The sequence below is a fragment of the Oryctolagus cuniculus genome, chromosome 3 (genome assembly GCF_051225735.1).
Source record: "Oryctolagus cuniculus isolate XC-2025 breed Fujian yellow rabbit chromosome 3, ASM5122573v1, whole genome shotgun sequence".
Lineage (NCBI taxonomy): Eukaryota > Metazoa > Chordata > Mammalia > Lagomorpha > Leporidae > Oryctolagus > Oryctolagus cuniculus.
The window spans coordinates 20,872,426-20,878,425 of NC_142869.1; the positions used below are offsets into that span (position 1 = coordinate 20,872,426).

Sequence of the window (6,000 nt, forward strand, 5' to 3'; positions counted from 1 at the left end):
CCACTTTGACTATGACCGTGTCTAAACAAGATAAGAGTCGGAGAACTCAAGGGGCTTCCATAGCCTTGGAAACTCATGACTGGTGCATAGGGAGATTACTGATGCCATAAACAGGAGTGTCAATTTGTAAAGTCAACAACAGGAGTCACTGTGCACTTACTCCTCATGTAGGATCTCTGTCCTTAATGTGCTGTACACTGAGGCTTAATGCTATAACGAGTACTCAAACAGTATATTTCACTTTGTGTTTCTATGGGGGTGCAAACGATTGAAATCTTTACTTAATGTACACTAAACTGATCTTCTGTAAAAAAAAAAAAAAAAAAGGAAATTATCAATTCCCAACTTGACTCTCACTGGGATTAAACATGACAAGAGGTCTGATCTGATTTCATCATCATTTAAAAAAAAATCATCTATTATTTTTCACTTTATGTTTCTGTGTGGGAGCAAACTGTTGAAATCCTTACTTAAGGTATACTAAGCTGATCTTCTGTATATTAAGATAATCGAAAATGAATCTTGATGTGAATGGAAGGGGAGAGGGAGTGGGAAAGGGGAGGGTTGTGGGTGGGAGGGACGGTATGGGGGGAAGCCATTGTAACCCATGAGTCGTACTTTGGAAATTTATATTCATTAAATAAAAGATAAAAAAAAAAAAGTTGTCCTAGTAGCTGACAAGAAATGCTGGAAGATTTGATATGTGGTTTCTGTTTGGCTCTGCCCCTGTAGAAATACTCAACTCTAGGGAGCTGGGGTTTAGCTCCCTAAGCGTCTGCATCTCACATCCCAGGGCCTGGGTTCAATTTCTGGTTCTGGCTCCTGGCTCCATCTTCCCACCAATGCAGACCCTGGGAGGCAGTGGTTATGGCTCAGATAATTGGGCTCCTGTCACCTCCACTGAAGACCCAGATTGACTTCTGAGTGCCTAGCTTTGGCCTGACCCAGCCCTAGTCGATGAGGGTATTTGGGGAGTGAACCTGCTGGATAGGATCATGTCTCTCTTCCATTCAAAAATTTTTTCTTTTAAAATTTAGTTATCTCAATTGAAAATTAATTGTGATGTGAAGGGGAAGGGAAGAGGGAGTGGGAGAGGGGAGCATTGTGGATGGGAGGGAAGACACGGGCGGGGGGGGGGGGAGGAGGCTATTGTGGTCCATAAGCTGTACTTTGGAAATTTATGCTCATTAAATAAATTAAAAAAAAAAATTTAGTTATCTCTTAAAAAAAAAAAAAACAGAAAAAAGAACTCTTGACCAGATCATGCTGAACTGACATACCTACCATGAAACAGAAAACTTGATGCTTTTGCACACACAAAGGACCTACACTTGAATAAAAATAGGTTATGCTTGTCAAAAAGTTTAAAATTTTGACAGTGATGATTAAAAAAAAAAAAACTTTAAAAAATCTGTGAAGCCGGGGCCGGCGCTGTGGTGTATCTGGTAAAGCTGCTGCCTGCAGCGCCGGCATCCATATGGGCGCCGGTTCTAGTCCCAGCTGCTCCACTTCCGATCCAGCTCTCTGCTATGGCCTGGGGAAGCAGTATAAGATGGTCCAAGTCCTTGGGCCCTTGCACCCATGTGAGAGACCCGAAGGAAGCTCCTGACTTCAGATCGGAGCAGCTCCGGCCATTGTGGCCAACTGGGGAGTGAATCAGTGGATGGATGACCTCCCTCTCTCTCCCTCTCCCTCTCCCTCTGCCTCTCCTTCTCTCTCCGTGTAACTCTTTCAAATAAATAAATAAAAATCTGTGAAGCCAATATTTTTAGGTAGTGTTCCAAGCATCATGTAGTCCAACTCTCATTTTATAGAAATTCTAGCAATGGGACTTTGCTGAGGTCAGACAGCAGATTAGACAGAGCCCTCATTAGCGAAGGTGACTAGGTCATCAGGGAGAATTGGAGGGTCACTGCCGACCACAGCACCTAGGTGCTTGGAAGGGGAGGGGCGGCCTGGGAAGCCGTCTCCGGGAGGAAGCAGCCCTGTGCCGGTCCCTGGAAGAAAAGGTTTTGCTGACTGAGGCCAAACACACATGCCTGGCTGAAACCTGAGGAAACTCGGGCTGCAAGCTTCCTGAGAGACAGAGAACTGGCGCTTCTTTTCTAGGATGGGACACCCGGGCCTCGCAGAAGCTACCTGAAGACTGTTAACAAAGTGACAGGTCACTCTTGAATTTTTCAGGCCCTCAGACTCTGGTAGGACTGGGTCAGCCTGGGCTGAAGTCTAAACTCCCTTACCAACATCCTGCCTTCTCCTCTCTCTGAACCTGAGCACATGGACCTTGGGCCCAAGGGGAGACAGAATTAATTTCCCTTACACCTGCACAGCGATGGCCTGAAACATAGAGTCTACGTGCCTGGGTCCTCTTATTTCAAAGACTGGTCTCAAACTAGATTGGAAAATGATTTTTCCCTCCTTTGTCAAACTCTTCCAATCCCAGGTCTTGGCCTTCTTCTTCCAATCCTGCTCTCATTCCTGAATCTCAATTTTTTTTTTTTTTTACATACAGCAATGATTTTTTCTGAAATGCTGAATCTCTATGTTAAACCTGTATCCATCCAGGAAACAGGTGGCCATGAGCAGCGATTTCAGCTGAGAGAGCCCCAGGATGTCAGAGTTGGTCTTCATTTTTGTAGAGAAGGGGAGTGAGGACCAGAAAGGTGAACTGGACTGCCAAGAGTCACGTAGTGAGTGCCAGAACTAGAACTAGAACCTAGGTCTCCATGCAACCGGTGCAGAGATTTCAGAAGACTCTGCCCCTTTAAGGGCCTTCCCCAGGGAGCTGGTTGACTCCAGGCTAGGTTTCTGATCATCCTCAATCCCACCAGGCAGCCTTTCTTTTCTTTCTCTTCTCCCCTTCCCCAACCCATGCCTGACCTAATCCTTCTCCTTCCTTCCCAGCTCACTTTTCTCTCTCCTGAGTTCCTCTGTCTCCCCTTCTCTCAGATCAACCTCTCTTGGCTCTCCTCTTCTCTTTCTTCTCCTTGTCCCTTGGCCTCGTCACCTCCTCCTGTGGCTTCCCTCTTTCATCTTCACTAATTCCCAGCAGTTCTGATTCACATGCCCTTTGATGGTTTGGAGACTCTGCTGCAGGAGGGAGGCCACTTGGGTTTGGATGCTCAGTACCGTGTCCCTCTGCTCAGCCTCACTTTGCCCTGTATCCTAGGAAACAGACTAAACAAACTGCCCAGAGAATTCAAGCTGGAACCTAGGTGATCGCTCTGGTGTAGGATGGGGCTGATGGTCACAGCTGATGCAGTCGTGGTGGGGAGAGAAGAACCAAAGGGTTGGGGAGGTGGGGGTTACTGGCAAGGACACAGAGGATGAGGACTAAGAGATAGGGTCTTAAAAATTAACTCCTAGATACATATTTGGAGATCTTTGAGACTACAATTTCCTCTAAATATAGATGGGAAAAAGAGACACAAAATAAGGTGGGAAGTGACCCATGGCTACAAAGCAGGATTTGGCTTTCAACTTCCAACAGACTTCATGTCAACCAGAGATGGACTTCACCAGAATTGCCAATGGCACCAATGACGTCCCAGGGCGCTTTGAAGGGCAAGGGCAAGGAGGGAGAGAATGATTTTACCTGCTCCCTGGCTTCAGAGAAGGATTATAGCTAACCTGGCTCATATAAAAGGACAGAATGGCTCTGGTGTCAGGTCACAGCTCCCAGAACGTCAGTTTGGAGGCTCTTCTGTTTAGTGCACCTAGTCCAGAAGTTCCTGGCAACTTCAATGACCCCTGGAGAGTGTCTTAACAATAAGGATTCCTCGGCCTCTTCTGGAATCTACCAGATCAGACGGGATTCAAAAATATTTATTTTCAACAAGCATACCCGGTACACAGGTAAGTCTGCAAAACCCTAAACTCTCTCCTATCACAGTCCGGAAAGTTGTGGTCCAAAGTCCCAGGGCTAATTAATGGCAGTCGGGACTGGAGGCAGGTGCTCTTCCCAGCTGTGCACTCTGGTGCACAAAGAAACTTCTCTGGTTCATTGAGCAGGCAAAGGACTAGGCAAAAATTCAAATCCTGGCTCTTTCTAAGACCCATGGGTCTTGGCCAGCCCTCACTTGGTAACCCTTAACCACCTGTTAATGAATCTATGCTAAAGCTTTTTCAATTGGCTATTTCAATTCTTCCTCTTCCCTCACTGGAATAGACTCAGCTCTGAGAAGTGGCTAGGGACAGCTCTCCTGGCCCCAGAGAGCTAAGAGGCTCCTCATATTAAGCGGTGATTGACACAGCCAGGAGGAACACTGAGTTCGGGAGGATAAGCTGGGGAGTGCCAGGAAGAGGCAGGGGCCCTGGAGAGCTACTGGGGTGGAGAGGGAGTGCAGGCTGCAGTCTTATCAGGATAGAGAAGCATGTGGAGGGCAGTCAGAGACTCAGGCAGGACAGAGTCCGGAGCGGAGGCTGGTGAGAGCCTCCAGACCCTTACCGTGGGCAGGTGAGCAGTCCCGTGTGTGAGAGCCAGGCCTCCTGAGTGAGCTCTGCGGTGCTGTCCGCTGCGGGGTGAGGAAGCCCAGCCTGGTTCCTGTGTGCCTTTTCTCCTGTGCAGTCGCCTGCTTCTCTCCCCTTCCCCTGCAGTGTGCTGCTGACTGGCAGTTAGAGCGAAGGCAAGAGCTAGGGTGGGGAGAAGTGTGAGCGCTCTCCTCAGTCCAGCCCATCCAACTCTTAAAGGCCCAGGACACTGGTCAGTGGGAGGCAGGGGGTGGGGTGGGGTGAGCAGAGGATTAGGGAGACAGAATGTCTTGACGGGTTGGCCAGCATGCATCCAGGCTGCCCTTCCTCTTGGCGGTCCCCCCTTCGATGACCCCAATCCCGCAGTGTCTTGAGTAGCAGAACTGCTGGAATCACTGCTTCTCACTCTGCTCAGGCTCTGCACGCGGTAGCTGTCTCTGCCCTCATTTTAGCTGGCTCCTTTCCACAGTGTCTATTTCCACCGGCTTGCTCCTGGGTCTCCGCCTCGGAGCCTAGCTCTGTGACACAGTGGAAGGACGAATGAAAGGATGGCAAAGCGGGAAGATGGGGAGAAAGGGAGGAGAGGAAATGATGACCTGAAGGTGTAGCGGGACCAGTGCTATCTATTTTAGGCACTCGCTAAATAGTGAAGGAAAGCATGTGTGAATGTGTGAAACAAGTCATTTCTTTTTGTAAAAATTTTTGAGATAGCAAGAGCAAGACAGAGAGAGACCTCTCATCTGCTGGTTCTCTCCCTAAATGCTTGCAACGGCCAGGGTGGGCTTGGCTGAAGCCAGGAGCTGGAAACTCATGCCGGGTTGCCCTTGTTGGTGGCATGGACCCAAACTACTCGAACCATCACCCATGTCTCCTGGTGTTTGCATGAGCAGGAACGTGGGCTCAGGAACTGGAAACAGGTATCAAACCCAGGCACTCTGATGTGGGACACGGGCATCCCAACCGGTGGCAGAGCTGCGAAGCCAAGTGCTTGCCCTGCTCTTTCTTCACATGCATTCTCTTGACAAGCGCTTCCTCAGGGCTAGGACATACGTGCATGTTTACAAAGGCGTGGAGAGATGAAGCAGACTCCTAGTGTGAGAGTCTGCAGCACAGAGCAGCACCAACAGGCTGGAAAGACACTCGCTTGGCTACACAGGTCATGTGCTGCCTACCGGGAAAACAGACAGCTGAGACGGAAGCGAAGACTGAGCAAAGGGGACCAAATGGGGAGAGGGATTAGGGACTGGGAAAGGCTTTATTAGACTCTCCCTCACAGTGAGGATCTGAGCCCCTCAAATTCAGGCAAAGTCCTGGGCTCACTGGTGGGCACTGCAGCAGACGGCCGGCTGCTCACAACTCCCACACACTGTGAGGCGGACCTTACTCTTGTTCTGCTTTGGGAAGACTGTAGGATATGGCTCTTTCTGCATCGGGACGAGTAAGACAGCTGAGGGCACAGGGCACAATCCTGTACTTGGTCTTCTGTGGGATCCTTTTCCAGTGAGGTGTACCTTAACCCTAGGCAGAGGC

At 49.2% G+C, this 6,000-nt stretch overlaps 1 protein-coding gene across 1 annotated transcript in view; it reads right to left on the reverse strand.

Moving 5' to 3' along the window:
• Positions 1-5,556, reverse strand: part of PLCD4 (phospholipase C delta 4) — a 27,971-nt gene extending 22,415 nt beyond the window's left edge. Inside the window, exon 1 of the mRNA XM_089329860.1 lies at positions 4,448-5,556. The gene's annotated coding sequence lies outside the window, so the exon portion shown is untranslated. The remainder of the gene's footprint in view (positions 1-4,447) is intronic.
• Positions 5,557-6,000: the final 444 nt, after the last annotated feature.